General features: G+C 45.3%; 2 protein-coding genes across 10 annotated transcripts in view; both read right to left on the reverse strand.

Moving 5' to 3' along the window:
• Positions 1-19,590, reverse strand: part of kif25 (kinesin family member 25) — a 271,160-nt gene that overhangs the window by 174,427 nt on the left and 77,143 nt on the right. The gene's annotated exons all lie outside the window — the stretch shown is intronic.
• The window catches only part of afdna (afadin, adherens junction formation factor a), a 598,271-nt gene that overhangs the window by 171,750 nt on the left and 406,931 nt on the right, over positions 1-19,590 (reverse strand). The window lies entirely within an intron of this gene.

Genomic DNA, 19,590 nt, shown 5'->3' on the forward strand with positions numbered 1-19,590 from the left:
CCCCATCATTCTCCTTTATCCGCTTGTAGCAAAAAGTAGTTTTAATGGGAGATTTTAATTTTGATATAGATTGGGAAAAGCAGAATAACTCAAGTCAAAAAGGTTAGTGACTTTCTTGAGGACATTCAAGATAGTTTTCTGGACAATGTGTTCTAGAACCAACAAGAGAGCAGGCAGTTTTAGATTTAGTGAAGGGTAATGAACAGACATAGTTAATAATCTAATAGTAAGGGAATATTTAAACGAAATAGGTGAGAAAATTAGATGCTTTAGCCATAATCTTCCAAAACTCTCTCAATTCAGGAATTGTAGCTTTGGATTGAAAATTTGCAAATGTAACTCCATTATTTAAGAAAGATGAGAAGAAACCAGAAAAATATAGTCCTATTAGTCTAAAATCTGCTATGGTGAAGTTCTTGGAATCTATAATTAAGGCAGACTGACTGAGCACTTACAGAAAGGTAAGCTGATTAGGGAGAGCCATCATAGATTTAAAACGGGTCGGTCATGTCTATTAAACCTAATGATTATTTTCAGTCAGTAACTAAAATAATATAGACAGGGGGATGTCTATGGATGTAGTTTATGTCGACTTCCAGAAGGCACGCGATAAGTTTCCACATAAGTGGCGGCACAGTGGCGCAGTGGTTAGCACCGCAGCCTCACAGCTCCAGCGACCTGGGTTCAGTTCTGGGTACTACCTATGTGGAGTTTGCAAGCTCTCCCTGTGTCTGTGTGGGTTTCCGCCGGGTGCTTCGGTTTCCTATCACAGTCAAATAGAGGTGCCGGAAGCATCCAGGAGGCAGGAACAGATCAATGAGGGCAATTTTAAATGGCAAGCAACAGCCATGACTAGGCTTGCCTTTGCCTTCAGTACTGCAGCACCAGGGAGATTGGAGGGCCTGTGTGGGCATGGGCATATGTCCCCGGGTGGCGCCATGTTTCTCTGATGCCTCCCTGGAGGTGCTCATTGATGCAGTGTCACAGAGGAGAGAGCTGGCCTCAGGAAGGAGAAATCTGCCCAGCGAGACCAAGAAGATGTGGATGGAGGTGGCCATGGAGGTCAGCAGCCAGGGACCCACAAGACAGGACCTGGGTCTAGTGCAGAAAATGGTTCAATGACCTCTTGTGGCCTGGTAGGGTGAGTGGCCAGTGGCACCCAGTTGATAGATCACTAACTTGCTAAACACCAGAATGCAGGCAAACTAACCTCAGAATGTTGATAGTACTTCCTAAAATTGTCAGAACAAGTCAACGGTCAATACACTGAGACGCAGCCACCCCCAAATATGGGGGTGACATTCAGATGGGACAGCGCTGAGGGGAATATCAGCCCATGTCTATGTCATGCTGGAAGAGATGAGGGAGGACAGCCTTCTCATAAATCATTCTCCTCTCAGTGGCACAGTGGTTAGCACCACAGCCTCACAGCTCCAGCGACCTAGGTTCGGTTCTGGGTACTGCCTGTGCGGAGTTTGCAAGTTCTCCATGACTGTGTGGGTTTCTGCCGGGTGCTCCGGTTTCCTTCCACAGCCAAAGACTTGCAGGTTGATAGGTAAATTGGCCATTGTAAATTTCCCCTAGTGTAGGTAGGTGGTAGGAGAATGGTGGGGAGGTGGTAGGGAATATGGGATTAATGTAGGGTTAGTATAAATGGGTGGTTGTTGGTTGGCACAGACTTGGTGGGCCGAAGAGCCTGTTTTAGTGCTGTATCACTCTATGACTCTCGTCCAGCAGGAAAAGACAGCCCATAATATATGAGAGATAGTCATAATGGAAAGTGGAGTAGTCTACCTCCACACTCTGACAACAGAGGAAGCAGTGCTGGAGATTGCCAGGGTGCCCTCAAGGCATTCAGTGGGGGATGGCGAGACAGGAGGCTATAAGCAATAGGGTCATTGAATAGCTCTTTCTTGAGCTGAACAGCATGGAGGAAACTCCCGTTCAATGTGTGCTATAGATCTTAGACTGCTGTCATCTGATGGGATGGTTGTTCGGGGGCACTTGTTGAGTGGGAACAGTTCCCATTCCCATTTTTTGTGTCTCCTACAGGGCCATTTGCGGAGCAGGAGCAAAGTGGACCTGACGAATCGGCGCTGCCATCCTCAGCTGGGGAGGAGTCCATGGAACCTGTGCCATCACATCATAACTTGGCACCTTCTGTCAGCAGAGACACAATGACCTTGACTGGGCTACAGATTAGTGTAGAAAAGGGCGAACATCACAGCATGTATAAGCAGGAGGAAGAGGATGAGACAGAGTCAACTGTGGGCAGTCCACCTCAGAAGACGGAGGACAGACACAGCAATGCATCGCTGGGCAAAGATGCTGGGCCTCGAGTGTCATGGCTAAGGAGGGCCTTCCTCAAGAACCAGAGGCAGATAAGTTCCTGTTTGTCGGAGTTCCCTGAGGCCTTAGGGAGCCATGGGCCACCAATGGAGGAATCCATGCAGCGCTTGTGCTCCGTCATGACTCAGGGATTCGATCGCATGAGCTCCTGCATTGAGAGATTGGGCAACCGCTTGGAGAGCCATATGCAGCATCACTATGCATGGATGGAGGAGCAGCACGCTGATATGCACAGAAAGAGTGAAACTCTCTGTAGCATTGACTGCTCAGTGTCACTGATGGCGCAAAGGTACTCGGATTGGATGCCAGCTGTGTCCCAGTTGGTAGCCGCATTCAGCATCCACGGGCACCAGGAAAGGGCTGAGTTGATCATAGTGGCAGACGAAGCAGCCACCAGCATCATCCTTCAGTCCCTTTCCCCCTCCGACTCTGGAGCCATGTGTGCCAGGGCCCTGTGACAGAAGCAGCCCCTGCCATGACACAGTCGCGGCAGACTGTGGAGGAGCCCCCACAGGCACCTCCAAGAGGAGGACAGAAGCCACGGGCATCTCAGCCAGAGCAAGAATGTAGGGAGCAGGCTGCCTCCACCTCATCCTCTGCCACAGGGGGAAGCACCCCGTAGAAGTGTTAGGGAGATGAAGGCGCTATGCCGTTGAATTCACTTTATGAGTCACCTGGGTGCTATGTCTACATCTGTCTGTTATTTTGTTTACCTCACAATATAACTTCATTATGTCATTGCTCTGACAGGTGTGTTGCTGATGTCTCATCTGAAAAGGGGGAACGTAACATTGTGGGTCGGGTGGCAGGGATATGGGGCCCTGGGAGTGTTATGTGCGAATGCCTTATGATGTTAGACAATGTTGGTGGAGGAACCCTCAATCTGAATGTTCATAGCTGGCAATGGGACCTAACAGTTAAGGGTCTGTATGCTGGAAGGTAAGTTTAGGGGGTCTTCAGCCACAAGGGTTCAGGAGCAAACAGCGTGCCCTTGCGGCCATGCCAGCCTGCAGTTCACCCTGAGGTCTGAAATGGCATTGACCGGTGCCCTCTGCTAGCTGAGTGCCGGCCACCTCTTGAGCGATCCCTTCCTCCTCCTATTCCTCCTCCGAGGTGGAGTGGCATTCCAGCTACTCCTCTTCAACCATCTCCAAGCTTCTTTGCAGCATAGCAGACGACCACAATAGGGGGCACTCTGGCTGGTTCGTACTAGAGGGCACCACCCGACCGGTCAAGGCAACAGCAGCGCATCTAAGAGCATAAGAAATAGGAGTAGGAGTTGGCCATTCCGCCCCTCGAGCCTGCTCCGCCATTTAATAAGATGGTGGCTGATCGGATTGTTCCCTTCCACTTTCCTGCCTGATACCCAGAATCCTTGACTCCCTTGTAGATCAAAAATCTAACTCAGCCTTGAATATATTCAAGGCCTCCACTGCTCCTGGGGAAGAGAATTCCAAAGATTAACGATCCTTTGACAAGAAATTCCTCCTCATCTCCATCTTAAAAGACAGACCCCTTATTTTGAAATTGTACCCCCTAGTTCTAGATTCCTCCACCAGAGAAACATCCTCTCACATCTATGGCTCTGTATTTGGGTTTCGAACAGGTGTCAGTAGCCATCTCCTTAGGGGATAATTCATCCACCAGCAGCCACCCACGAAGTCTGGATATGGGCCTGAAGAGATGTGGCACCAGGGACTGTGGCAAGATAAAGGAGTCATGGCAGCTGTCCTGGAACCGGGCGCAGACCTGCAAGATTCATTTCCTGTGGTCACAGACCAGCTGGACATTCAATGAGTAGTAGCCCTTTCTGTTAAGGAATCTGACTGGCTGGTCTGTGGTGCCTTGATGGCTACGTGGGTGTAATCCATGACCGCCCTGGACCTGAAGGAATCCATCAATGGCAGCTCTCTGTGCCTGTGCTGGCCCATCTGTGTCAAAGTGGATGTAGTTTCCTTGCCTCCAGAATGTGGCATCCATGACCTGCCTGATGGCGTGATGAAGTGTCGTGTGCAAGATGCCAACTAGGTCCACAGCTGATCCCTGGAATGACCCGAATGCACAGAGCGATGGTGACACTGACGGCTGCAGGGGGCTGTGAGGCCTCAGGTCATTGTGGGTCAGAGCACTCAGGTCCGAGACCATCTGCCTGGATAGGTGTAGCCTACTATAGCACTGGCACACTGTCATTTGCAGGTAACTGACTCTTGGGCAGTAGACCCGTCGTCTTGGGTAATCCCCTCTTCCCCTTGCAGCCCCCCGTGTGCTCCCCTGGCTGCCTGGAGGTTGCACCTGCTGAAGCTCATCGTGGCTGTTCTGTCCAATGTCAGAGTAGCCTGATAACATCTCAACTCCCTCAGCTGGGCTTTGTGCGTTCACCAGGCCTCTCCCTGCCAACCCCAACTGCCCAGTGATGCCAGTGGCCTCACATGCTTCTCCAGATTTGTATTACTCACCACAGACAAACGCAAGTCTTACAGCTCCAGCAATGGCTGCTCTGTGACACTTTTGATGCAACTAAGCTTCATTTTGGGCCTCCGCATTATGTTAATCAGCCCTTACGCACCCCCACCCCCGGCCTAGTTCATGTCTTGTACACCCTGCCATGTTCCAGACATGGCATTTTCCCTGGAATCACTCAGCAGGTCTGGCAGCATCTGTGGAAAGAGAAGCAGAGTTAACGTTTCGGGTCAGTGACCCTTCTTCGGAACTGACAAATATTAGAAAAGTCACAGATTATAAACAAGTGAGGTGGGGGTTGGGCAAGAGATAACAAAGGAGAAGGTGCAGATTGGACCAGGCCACATAGCTGACCAAAAGGTCACGGAGCAAAGGCAAACAATATGTTAATGGTGTTTTGAAAGACAAAGCATTAGTACAGATTAGGTGTGAATATACTGAATATAGAACATCAGCAAGTGCAAACCTGAAGAAAAACAACCTGAAAAAAACAGTGGGTAAGCAAACTGAACAAACTAAGATGAAATGAAATAAATGCAAAAAATTTAAAAATTTTTTGCATTTATTTCATTTAATCTTAGTTTGTTCAGTTTGCTTACCCACTGTTTTTTTCAGGTTGTTTTTCTTCAGGTTTGCACTTGCTGATGTTCTATATTCAGTATATTCACACCTAATCTGTACTAATGCTTTGTCTTTCAAAACACCATTAACATATTGTTTGCCTTTGCTCCGTGACCTTTTGGTCAGCTATGTGGCCTGGTCCAATCTGCACCTTCTCCTTTGTTATCTCTTGCCCAACCCCCACCTCACTTGTTTATAATCTGTGACTTTTCTAATATTTGTCAGTTCCGAAGAAGGGTCACTGATCCGAAACGTTAACTCTGCTTCTCTTTCCACAGATGCTGCCAGACCTGCTGAGTGATTCCAGCATTTCTTGTTTTTGTTTCAGATTTCCAGCATCCGCAGGATTTTGCTTTTATTATTATGGCATTTTCCCTGTGCCCTTCCAGTGAAAATCCCAACCTGCTGCTAATAAGCCTGTTAATGAGCTCCACAATGAGCACAATGGGCACTTAATTGGAGGCGTGCAGGGTTGCTGTTCCCTCCCTCCCAATGTCCCTTTAAAATTGTCTTTGTGTTCCTGAGGCGACGGGACCCAGTGACGACCTCCAAGAACATGGGCTTCAAAATGTTCCTGCTCCAGCCCATGGAGTTGAAGACAGTATTATTGAGTTGGTTAGGTGGTAGAAGACAGAGTGTAGGAATAATGGGTATGTACTCAAATTGGAAGGAGGTGACTAGTGGTATTCCACAAGGACCTGTGCTGGGGCTTCTACTATTCACTATGTTTATTAGTGACTTAGATAGAACAATAGAGAGGCAACTATCCAGGTTTGCTGATGACAGAAAAATTGGTAGAATAAATAGTGTAGATGGAAGCATTAAACTTCAAAGAGATGTTGATAGATTAACTGAATGGGCAAAATTGTGGCAGATGGATTTCAACGCAGACCAAAAAAGAATAGATTTGAGCATTATTAAAATAGTGAAAAGCTAACAACAGTGGAGACCCAAAGAGATTTATGACTCCATGTGCACAGATCACTAAAATGTAGTCGTCAGGTACAAAAAATAATTAAAAATACTAATGAAATGTTAGCTTTTATGTCTAAAGGGCTAGAATATAATGAGGATGAAATTTTGCTACTGCTATGTACAGCCCCAGTTAGAGCACATCTGGAGTACTGTGTACAGTACACCAAACCTTAAAAACCTTACTGGCCTTGGAAGAAGTGCAGCATAGATTCACCAGAATGCTACCAAGGCTCCAAGGGTTCGATTATGAGGAGAGATTATATAGACTAGGCTTGTATTCCCTGGAATATAGAAAGTTAAGAAGTGATTTGATTTTGGGCTTCAGGATTTTGAAAGGAAATTATAGGGTAGATACAGAGAAGTGTTTCCCACTGGTGCAAGAGTCTAGGTTAAGAGGACATACCCTTAAAATCAGAGTCAGTTCATTTAGCTGGAAAACACTTCAGTCAGAGCTTGTTAAATGTGTGTAACATGCTCCCTAAAAAAGCAGTCCATGCTAGCTCAATTCATAATTTTAAATCTGAAATTGGTAAGATTTATTTGCAGCCACGGGTATTAACATAAGAAATAGGAGCCAGAGTAGAGCATATGGGCCCTTGGAAGGAGGGTCACTGACCTGAAACGTTAACTCTGCTTCTCTCTCCACAGATGCTGCCAGACCTGCTGAGTATTTCCAGCATTTCTTGATTTGATTTTATATTATATGGGCCCTTGAGCCTGCTTCACCATTCAATGCACTCATGGTTGATCTTCTCCCTCAACTCCACTTTCCTGCCTGCTCCTCATATCCCTTGATTCTTTAAGAGATCAAAAATCTATCTATACCAGCCTTGAATACAAAGGGATATGCAGCCAAGGCAGGTGGACGGAGTTAGATCAGCCATGATCTCACTGAATTGTGGAACAGACTTTGAGGGGCCGAATGGCCAACTCCTGTTCCTATGCTAAAGACATACAAAGCTTTGCAAAAAGTGAATGCTCTTGAGAAGCTCTCCCACAGTGGAAGTGGAAAGTGAAAAAATATCCTGGTAATCTCATTACTTCAGACAGTCAGAAGCAAGTGCAAGACTATCTAGGCTCTACGCCAAACAAATTCACTCCAACAGCATTCCCAGTTTCAGTTCTGCTCAAAATTTCAGCGGTCTCCATGCTTGAAGACTCTTCATTTCTGCTAGTTTCAGCTGATCCTACCAACAACTGTGCTTTATATTTCCTGTTACAGATTACACTCATTGCACTGCAATTGTAAATATAGGAAAATTGAGGATGCTAATTCTCATTTAAATCTGGTTCTGGGGGAATCAGCAAACATAGCACAGGAAGGGTCAAAGTGCATTTAGAAATTCAGACATTTTGTTTTTGGGACGAAAACTGACGCAAATGAGATCTGCCACAATTTTCTGGTCAATTATATGAGATGCCTTGATTTTGAGCACCCGAAATGGCAATAATTGCATGGAATTATAGTTATAAAATAAAATAACAAATTAAAAATGTATAATTCTAAAGAAAATCACTATGTTTACTCATAAAATTGTTTAATTAATGTTCAAAATGCCTTTTTTTAATTCATTCACAGATGTGGGTGTCACCGGCAAGAACAGTATCTATTGCCTATCCCTAATTGCAGTTGTGAAGGTGGTGGTAAGCCGCCTTCTTGAATCACTGTAGTCCATGGTGAAGGTACTCCCACAGTGATGCTGGGGAGCGAGTTCTAGGATTTTGATCCAGCGATGATGAAGGAATAGTGATATATTTCCAAGTGTGTGTTGTGTGACTTGGATGAAAACTTGGAGGTGTTGTTCCCTTCATTTGCTGTCCTTGTCCTCTGAGGTGATAGAGGTCATGGGTTTGGGAGGTGCTGCCGACAAAGCCTTCATGAGCAATGTTCCCTCTAAGTTGCACGAGTGCATGGCTGCACAGTAATTGGGTAGGTGCCATGCAGGGAACAAACGGGCTGTGCACAAGTGGAGCCATGCATCAATCCTAAAGGGACAAGCCAGCTGCACACAGCAAACAAAAGTTAGAGGGAATGTTGTTTGTGAGTTGCTGCAATGCACACTGTAGATGGTACACACTGTAGCCAGGGTGTGCCAATGGTGGAGGGAGTAAGTATTTAAGGTTGCAGATGGGTGTCAATCAAGCAGGTTGCTTTGTCCCGGATGGTGTTCAGCTTTTTGAGTGTTGTTGGAGCTGCACTCATCCAGACAAATGGAGAATATTCCATCATACTCCTGCCTTGTGCTTTGTAGATGGGGAGTCAGGTGGTGAGTCACTCACTGAAGAATTCCCAGTTTCTGATCTGCTCTTGTAGCCATGGTATCTTTATAGCAAGTCCAGTTAAGTTTCTTGTCAATGGTGACACCCAGGATGTTAATTGTAGGGGATTCGATGATGACAATGCTATTGAATATCAGTGGGAGGTGATTAGACTCTCTCTTATTGGAGATAGTCAATACTTGGCACTTGTCATAGGGAGTGACAAGGTGTTGGAAGTTTTGGAAGGCTTAAAAGTAGACAGATCTCCAGGTCTGGACGATTTGTGTCCCAGGATGCTGTGGGAGGCGAGGGTGGAGATTGCAGGGGCTCTGACCCTAATTTTTAATTCCTCTCTGGCCACGGGGGAGGTGCAAGAGGACTGGAGAACAGCTAATGTGGTCCCACTATTTAAGAAAGGTTGTAGAGATAAGCCAGGGAACTACAAACCAGTGAGTCTCACGTCAGTGGTAGGGAAACTATTGGAGAAAATTCTGAAGGAGAGAATCTATCTCCACTTGGAGAGGCAAAATTTGATTAGGAATAGTCAGCATGGCTTTGTCAGAGGGAGGTCATGCCTAACAAATTTGATTGAATTTTTTGAGCATGTGACCAAGTGTGTAGATGAGGGTAGTGCAGTTGATGTAGTTTACATGGATTTCAGCAAAGCCTTTGACAAGGTCCCACATGGGAGACTTATCAAGAAAGCAAATGCACATGGGATACAGGGTAACTTGATAAGGTGGATTCAAAATTGGCTTAGCTGTAGGAGACAGAGAGTGATGACAGACGGCTGTTTTAGTGACTGGAAGCCAGTGTCCAGTGGCGTACCACAGGGATCTGCGCTGGGTCCCCTATTGTTTGTCATTTATATAAACGACTATGAGGGGTTGGATCAGTAAGTTCGCGGATAACACAAAGATTGGCCGAGTGGTTAACAGTGAGGTGGAGTGTCTTAGGTTACAGGAAGATATAGACGGGATGGTCAAATGGGCAGAAAAGTGGCAGATGGAATTTAACGCTGAAAAGTGTGAGGTGATACACTTTGGAAGGAGTAATGTGACACGGAAGTATTCAATGAATGGCCTGACACTGGGAAGTTCCGAGGAACAAATGGACCTTGGCGTGTTTGTCCATAGATCTCTGAAGGCAGAAGGCCAGGTTAATAGGGTGGTGAAAAAGGTATATGGGACACTTGCCTTTATCAATCGAGGCATAGATTACAAAAGCAGGGAGGTCATGTTGGAGTCGTACAGAACTTTAGTAAGGCCACAGCTGGAGTACTGTGTGCAATTCTGGTCGCCACATTACAGGAAGGATGTGATTGCACTGGAGGGGGTGCAGAGATGATTCACCAGGATGTTGCCTGGGATGGAACATTTAAGTTATGAAGAGCGGTTGGATAGGCTTGGGTTGTTTTCACTAGTGCAGAGAAGACTGAGGGGTGACCTGATCGAGGTGTACAAGATTATGAGGGGCATGGACAGGGTGGATAGGGAGCAGCTGTTCCCCTTAGTTGAAGGGTCAGTTACGAGGGGTCACAAGTTTAAGGTGAGGGGCGGGAGGTTTAAGGGGGATTTGAGGAAGAACTTTTTTACCCAGAGGGTGGTGACGGTCTGGAATGCCCTGCCTGGGAGGGTGGTAGAGGCGGGTTGCCTCACATCCTTTAAAAAGTACCTGGATGAGCACTTGGCACATCATAACATTCAAGGCTATGGGCCAAGTGCTGGCAAATGGGATTAGGTAGACAGGTCAGGTGTCTTTAATGTATCAGTGCAGACTCGATGGGCCGAAGGGCCTCTTCTGCACTGTATTATTCTGTGATTCTGTGTGGCGCGAATGTTACTTGACACTTATCAGCCCAAGCTGAATGTGGTCCAGATCTTACTGCATGCACTATCTGAAGAGTGGAAAATGGAACTGAATACTGTGCAATCATCAGCAAATGTCCCCATTTATGACCTTATAACGGGGGAAGGTAATTGATGAAGCAGCAGAAGATGGTTGGGCCTAGGACACTGCCCTGAGGAACTCCTGCAGCGCTGTCCCGAGGCTGAGATGATTTACCTCCAACATCACAATCATCTTCCTTTGTGCTAGGTATGGCACCAGCCAGTGGAAAATTTCCCCTCTGCCGATTCCCATTTACTTCAATTTTACTAGGGCTCCATGATGCCACAACTGGTTAAATGCTGCCTTGACATCAAGAGCAGTCACTCTCACCTCATCTCTGGAATTCAGCTGATTTGTCTATGTTTGGACTAAGGCTGTAATGAGGACAGGAGCCGAGCAGCCCTAGTGAAACCCAAACTGAGAGTTGGTGATCAGATTATTGGTGAGTGAGTGCCATTTGGCTGTCAACAACTCCTTCCATCACTTTGCTGATGACAGAGAATAAGCTAATGTGGCGGTAATTGACCAGATTGGATTTGCCCTGTTTTTTGTGGACAGAACATACCTGGGCAATTTTCCATTTTGTTGGGTGGCTACCAGTAGTTTAGCTGTCCTGAAAAAGCTTGGCTGGAGGCGCGGCTAGTTCTGGAGCACAAGTCTTCAGCACTGTATCTGGGGTGTTGTCAGGGCCCATGTGTCCCATTGCTTAATAGCATGTGGAGTGAATTGGAATAACTGAAGATTGGCTTCTGTGATGGTGGGGACCTCAGGAGGAAGCCAAGATGGATCATCCACTAGGCACTTCTGGTTGCAAACACTTCAGCTTTGTCTTTTGCACACATGCTGGGCTCCACCACCATTGAGGATGCAGATGTCCATGGAACCTCCTCAGAATCACAGAATTGATACAGTACAGAAGGAGGCCATTCAGCCCATTGTGTCTGCGCCGGCTCTTCGAATGAGCAATTCATCTAGCGCCATTCCCCCGCCTTCTCCCCGTAATCCTGCAATTCTTCCTTTTCAGGTAACAGTCTAATTCCCTTTTGAAGGCCTCAATTGAACCTGCCTCCACCACACTCTCAGGCAGTGCATTCCAGACCGTAACCACTTGCTGCATGAAGAAGTTTTTCCTCACGTCGCTTTTGCTTCTTTTGCCAATACTTTAAATCTGTACCATCTCGTTCTCGATCCTTTCATGAGTGGGAACTGTTTTTCCCTATCTACTCTGTCCAGACCCCTCATGATTTTGAATACCTCTATCAAGTCACCTCTCAGCCTTCTCATCTCCAAGGAAAACAGTCCCAATTTCTCCAGTCTATTTTCATAACTGAAGTTCCTCATCCCTGGAACCATTCTTGTGAATCTTTTCTGCACTCTCTCCAATGCTTTCACATCTTTCCTAAAGTGCAGCACCCAGAACTGGACGCAATACTCCAGCTGAGGCCAAACTAGTGTCTTATACAAGTTCAACATAACCTCCTTCCTCTTGAACTCTATGCCCCTATTAATAAAGCCTAGGATACTGTATGCTTTACTAACCGCTCTGTCAGCCTGTCATGCCACCTTCAATGACTTATGCACATATACACCTAGGTCCCTCTGCTCCTGCACCCCCATTAGAGTTGTACCACTTATCTTATTTTGTCTCTCCATGCTCTTCCTTCCAAAATGAATTACTTCACATTTCTCCACACTGAACTTCATCTGCCAATTGTCCACCCACTCCACCAACTTGTCTATGTCCGTTTGAAGTTCTACACTATCGTCTCACAGTGCACAATGCTTCTAAGTTTCGTATCATCTGCAAATTTTGAAATTGTGCCCTGTACACCAAGGTCTAGGTCATTAATAGATATCCGGAACGGCAAGGGTCCTAACACTGACCGCTGGGGAACTCCACTACAAACCTTCCTCCAACCTGAAAAACATCCATTAATCACTACTCTCTGTTTCCTGTCACACAGCCAATTTCATATCCATGTTGCTACTGTCCCTTTTACATTCCATGAGCTATAACTTTGCTCACAAGTCTGTTGCGTGGCATTTTATCAAATGCCTTCTGGAAGTCCCTGCACATCACATCAACAGCATTGCTTTCATCAACCCTCTGTTACCTCTTCTACAGCAAGTTAATTAATCACGATTTTCCCCTGACAAATCTGTGCTGGCTTTCCTTAATCTATCCATATTCGTCCATGAGCTTATTAATTTTGTCCCAAATTACTGTTTCTAGAAGTTTCCCCACCACCGAAGTTAAACTGACTGGCCTGTAGTTGCTGGGCTTTTCTTTACACCCTTTTTTGAACAAGGGTGTAACATTTGCAATTCTCCAGTCCTCTGGCACCACCCCTGAATCTAAGGAAGACTGGAAAATTATGGCCAGTACTTCCACAATTTCCACTCACTTCCCTCAGCATCCTTGGATATATCTCATCTGCTCCTGGTGCTTCATCAACTTTAAGTATAGACAGCCTATCTAATACCTCCTTCGTATCAATTTTAAATCTTCCTACTGTATTAATTATGTCCTCTTTCACTGTGGCCTGGGTAGCATCTTCTTCCTTAGTAAATACAGATAAAAAGAATTCATTTAGCACCTCAGCTATTCCCCCTACCTCCATGTGTAAATCCTCTTTTTGATCCTTAATCGACCTTACTCATCTTTTTACTATTTATATGCCTACAGAAGACTTTGGAATTCCTTTTTATTTTAGCCGCCAGTCTCTTTTCATACTCCCTCTTTGCTTCCCTCTGAACCTTCTATATTCAGCCTGATCCTCCATTGTATTATCCAGCTGACATCTGTCATAAGCACATTTTTCTTCTTCATCTTAAACTCTATCTCTTTTGTCATCTAGAGAGCTCTGGATTTGTTTTCCCTCCCCTTCCACTTCAAAGGAATATATCTTGACTGTGCCCGAATTATCTCTTCTTTGAATGTTCAGCTACTATTTTTCCTGCCTACCTTTGATTCCAATTTATTCAGCCCACATCCATTCTTACCCCATTGAAGTTGGCTTTCCCCCGTTAATTATTCTTACTCTACATTGTCCTTTTCCATAGCCAACCTAAACCATATGATACAATGAACAGTGTCCCCTAAATGTTCTACTGATATTAGATCCACTTGGTCCACCTCATTCCCAAAGACCAGGCCCAGCAGTCCCTCCCCTCTCTTTGGACTCGAAACATACTGCTATAGAAAATTTTCCTGAACACTTTCTGGGAACTCTTGCTCCTCTCTGCCCTTCACACTACTACTATCCCAGTCTATATTCAGATAATTGAAGTCCCCCATTATAACTACTCTATAATTCTTGCACCTCCCTGTAATTTCCTTGCAAATTTGTTCCTCTACATCCTTTCCAACTAGTTGGTGGCCTATAGACTAACCGAGCAATGTAATTGCACCTTTTTTGTTCTTTCTTAATCAATTCTGATACTCCTCCCCCTTTTCTTCCTTTCTTATCTTTCCTGAACACCTTGTATCCAGGAATATTTAACACCCAGTCCTGCCCTTCTTTGAGCCAGGTCTCTGTTATAGCTGCAATATCATATTTCCAAACGTCAATTTGCGTCTGTAGCTCACCAATCTTATTAACCCCACTCTGTACATTCACATACATGCACATTAACCCTGATTTAGACTTTATTTATTTCTCCCTTACTCTGACCCCACCTAATAACTTACTATTTCCTACTCTAGTGCTATCAACCTCTCCCAGTATTCTGTGCACCTTAGTATTCATCTCTGATATTTCCTCCTGGTTCCCACACCCCTGCCAAGTTAGTTTAAACCCTTCCCAATAGCACTTGCAAATCGCCTCGCAAGGAACTCAGTCCAGGCTCTGTTTAGGTGCAACCCGTCCGGCCTGTACAGGTCCCATCTGCCCCAGAGCCAGTCCCAAGAATCTAAAGCCCTCCCTCCTGCACCATCTTTCCAGCTATGCGTTCATTTGTTTTATCCTCCTGTTTCTGTACTCACTTGCGTCTGGTACTGGAAGTAATCTGGTGATTACTACTTTTGAGGTCCTGCTTGCTAACTTCTTACCTAGCTCACTAAACTGTTTTTACAGGACCACGTCCCTCTTCCTACCTATGTCGTTGGTACCAATGTGGTCCACATGTGGTTCACCATCCCCCCTCAGGGTGCTCTGCAGCTGTTCAGTAACATCCTTGACCCTGGCAACACACCCTCCTGGATTCATGTCTGCAGCCACAGAAATGCTTGTCTATTCCCCTAACTATCGAATCACTTATCGCTACTGCTCTTCCAGTCTTCCTTGTACCCCCTGCCCCCTCCCCCTGTACAGCTGAGTCAGCTGTGGTGCCATGGACTTGGCTCTGGCTGCATTCCCTGGCTGAACCATCACTCTCATCAGTACTCAGTACTGAATACTGGTTGAAGAGTGGGATGTACTCAGGGGACTCCTGCACTACCTGCCTGTTTCGACTTGACTGTCTATTGGTTACCCATTCCCTCCTTGCATACTTTTATGCTGAGGGGTGACCACATCGATAAACGTGTTATCCACGAAGCTCTCAACCTCAAGGATGCTCCGCAGTGACGCCAGCTGTTGCGCAGAAACCTGCAGCTCAAGCTACTGCAACTGACAACACTTCCTGCACATATGGTTATCCAGGACATGAGAAGCATCATGGAATTCCCACATAGCACAGGATGTGCACTCCAGAGGTTGGACCAGCCCTGCCATTCCTCTATCGATTAAATTTTAAACATTGGTAAGTTCCATTAGTTGTTTAATTGTCCTCCACCATTCATGACTGGGTATGGCAGGATGTGCAGAGCTTTGATCTGATCCGTTGGTTATGGGATCTCTCAGTTCTGTCTATCATATGCTACTTCTGCTGTTCAGCATGCATGCAGTCCTGTGTTTGTACCTTCATTAGGTTGACACCTCATTTTTAGATATTCCTGTTCCTGGCATGCTCTTCTACACTCCTCATTGAACCGAGGTTGGTCTCTTGGCTTGATGGTAATAGTAGTGAGGAATATACCAGGCCATGAGGTTACAGATTGTGGCAGAATACAATTCTATTGCTACTGATGGACCATAGCACATAATGGATGCCCAGTTTTCAGCTGCTAGATCTGTTCTGAATCCATCCCATTTAGCATGGTGGCAGGGTCACTCAACATGCTGGAGAGTGTCCTCAGTATGAAGACTAGACTTTGTCTCCACAACAATTGTATGGTGGTCACTCCTAGAAATACTGTCATGGACATATACATCTGTGACAGGTAAATTGGTGAGGATGAGGTCAAATATGTTTTTTCCTTGTGTTGGTTTCCTCACCAGCTGCCACAGCCCCAGTCTGGCAGCTATGTCCTTCAAGATTTGGCCAGCTCGGTCAATAGTAGTGCTACTAAGCTGCTTTTGGTCATGAACATTGAAGTCCTCCACCCAGGGTACATTCTGTGCCCTTCCTGCCCTCAGTGTTTCTTCCAAGTGGTGTTCAACATGAGGAGTACTGATTCATCAGCTGAGGGAGGGCAGCACGTGGCAATCAGCAAGAGATTTTCTTGCCCATCTTTGACCTAATGTCATGAGACTTCATGGTTTCCGTACCTCCAGGACCAATCTCTCCCGAATATATACCACTGTGCCACCAACTCTGATGGGTCTGTCCCAGGACATTCCTAGGGATGGCGATGATGATGTTGGCTGAAAGGCATGATTCTGTGAGTATGACTATGAAAGGGTGTTGCTTGATTAGTCTGTGGGACAGCTCTCCCAGTTTTGGCATAAGTCCCCAAATCTTAGTGAGGAAGACTTTGCAGAGTTGCTTGGGCTGGGTGTACCTTTGCCGTGTCCAAATCCGAAGCCTAGGTTAGTTTTATTCTTATTATATATTGGCGCTGCAGTTTGTTAGGCCATTTCAGAAGGCAGGAGCCAACCACATTGGTGTGGGTCTGGAGTCATGTAAAGGCCAGACCAGGTAATGATAGCAAATTTCCTACCCAAACGGGCAGTAGTGAAACCCGATGGGTTTTTACAACAAAAGTCCAGCAATTCCATGGTCAGCATTACTGATATTAACTTTTTAATTCCAGACTTACCTAATTAACTGCATTTAAATTTCCCAGCTGCCGTGGGATTTGAACGCATGTCTCTGGATCATTAGTATAGGCCTCTGGATTACCAGTCCAGTAACATGACTACTATGCTATAATTCCCAGTGACTAGTGGTTATGTTACTGGACCAGTAAGCCTGTAAAACAATTTCCACCATTTAGGTCCATTCTTCTTTCAGGATCCTGGCACTTGAGTTGAAATTTCACCTTGATACAGGTGCTGCAATTTTCAATTGCTGTGGACAAATCTATATAGGCAAGTATTGTTTTCACCCTGCTCCTACAAAATTACAATATCAAGACAATCCATGTCACATAACAACCAGGTAGAAAGAACTTGATAGCTCTTACTCACTTGCAATTTGCACACTGCTACAAAACTCTGAAGCACATTGTCAGCTGGCCACAACATTTAAACAGCAACTTTGAGGCCCAAGTAACAGAAGAAAAACATTTAATTATTCAGCTTTTTCAGCCACTAAGTAAAAATTCTGAACACATACCCTTGTTTAGGATCTTTTTGGTGCATTGGGACTGATGTTTGCTCCAGAGTGAGAGGGAATGGTTATGAAGTACTTTAATGCTAATCTTGGGCATTGCAACTGCAGTCAGATAGCCAGCTAGCCAGGTCTGAACAGTAGCGATTGGACATCTGGTCAGATACTGATCATAGGAAACTCAATGTGGGAAAATCTCCCTTTACAGTGCTATACAGGTAATTTCAGTAAGAACTACAGGTCAAATAAGGATGAAAAAAAAAAAATCGCTCTGATCAAGTAAATCATTCAAATAAAAATGGAGGGAGGAAGGAGTAAGAAACAAATAAAACATCTGGATTTAAGTAAATCTACTATGGCAGACAAGACAAGAATATATTAAAGAAACAACTGGAAATAAGAGGTTCTGTGGAGAGAGGAACAAAATTATTTGCATCTCAAGGAAGTTCTGAAAAGTAGTAGGAATTGTTACGACCAGGTGAGGAAGGGGTCTCGGGCTCCCCTTTCGCCCATTCTGGTTTGACTGCAACAGGGTTTATCTTTTTAACACAGTGATTTAACTAACCACCTCAGTGAGCACTTGCTTCTGTTCCTCTAATATATAATGGCAAATGAACCAATCAGATAGGTTTTCTTGAGTTTAAACAAGAAAGATGTAAGTTTATTAACCTTAACACTCTAAATTAATTAAAAATTACTAAAACGCGCTACACATCCATGCCCACATTCACACAAGAGCCACACACACACACACAAATAGATTACAGAGGAAAAAACAGAGTTGGAAGGTTGAAGTCCACAATAAATGGAATTTAAATACTCAGTCTCAGCGTCTTTAATTGAAATTGCAGTCCTGAAGGCATCACTGGGCCATGTGCACAGTTTGGGCTTGCTCCTCAGGTTCCGGAAGGCAGAAGAGGGGCTTTATCCATGTACCCTGGTTGTTGACTGTAAGGATCTGCAGATTTGAGGCTTGGTAGCTGCAGCTGCAGCTTCCCTGGGACTTTACAGGAGGGACAGAGAGAGAGAGAGATGCTTTTTGCTGGATTTCAGTTATTGACTGACTCCTGAGTCACCATTCACAAATCTCCAGAGTGGCCCAAGCGATCATGCGATGTGACCGTCACTTTGTTTGAAATGGAAGCTTCCAGAAAAAGGTCTTTGAAATTCAAGGCTCTGCTCTCAAGCTGTTCAAACATACTTGGTACGAGGTTTGGCTCTTTCAAAGTCAACGGGTGTCGAAGGCTTTTGTTGACCCCCATTGATAAGGCCATCCCAGATAGGTGAATTAGAGAACACTCCATTGTTCTGGCTAGACTGGTTAATCAACTCTGTCTCCAGCTGGCCTTTGGCTTCTCATGTGCAAATTATGTGTGGCCATCTTGGCTGCTCGCTGTTCTGTTTTTTATAAGTTATTTGGAACAGTCTCATTAAAAGTCTCAGGCAAAGTTCCACATAATGAATTGAATATTTTCTATTTGGCATGTGGGGTCTTCGTCACAGAATATAATGTTAAAAATATATCTGTTGAGCAAGGATGAACAATGCAGCTCACTGTAACCTGTTTTGCTGAGGCAGCAAAGGCCTTTGGTCTTACTGTTAACCTAAAGAAAACAGAAGTGTGGTATCAACCATGGCCCCAAGGAAATTACAATTCATTGTAGATCAGCATTGACAGCAGCAACCACAATGCAGTAGAACAGTTTACCTTTCTAGGTAGTGTTATCTCAAATAATGCCACTGTAAACAAGGACATAGAAAGTCGACTGTCCAAGGCCAACAGCTCCTTTGGCCACCTCACGATGTGCGTACGGCGAAACCAGTCACTACATATCTCTCCCAAAATTCAAGTATACTGAGCGGTTATCACCACCATCTTTTATGGGTCAGAATCATGGGTTCTATACAGAAAACAAATGCAACTGCATTGCACTTGGCAGGACATGCATCACGCATGGAGGATTCCAGAATTCCAAAAGCAATGCTCTAGTAAGCAAGATTGAGGTATACCTCACAAACGCTTCAAAGACCAGCTGAAAAGACAGCTGTCTCTGGCTGGCATTGCCCAACGGGTGTGGGAGGAGGAGGGTGCCGACAGAAACAGCTGGTGCACAACACCAGGAAAGCAACCTATAAGTTCAAAACAAACAGATGCAAGGCTGCTGAAGAAAGGTGCAGACAGTGGAAGGAGTCTGCTTATACCAGAGCCGCTCCAGAGGAGTTCTTATGCCCCAAATGCTCAAGAGCCAGCAGAAGAATTGGCCTCTTCACCAAAGATCATGCCAACTACCACAGAGAGAAGTCTTCCCATGATCTTCACCTGCAAAGAATCTGCCATCATCATCATACCTGTTGAGCTGGCACCTTTTAGTATCAGTCAGATAATTCATATAACAAAGTGATTCTTGACAATGCAGCCGGCTGCTGACGTCATCAGACTGC

The sequence above is a fragment of the Heterodontus francisci genome, chromosome 13 (assembly GCF_036365525.1).
Source record: "Heterodontus francisci isolate sHetFra1 chromosome 13, sHetFra1.hap1, whole genome shotgun sequence".
Taxonomy (NCBI): domain Eukaryota; kingdom Metazoa; phylum Chordata; class Chondrichthyes; order Heterodontiformes; family Heterodontidae; genus Heterodontus; species Heterodontus francisci.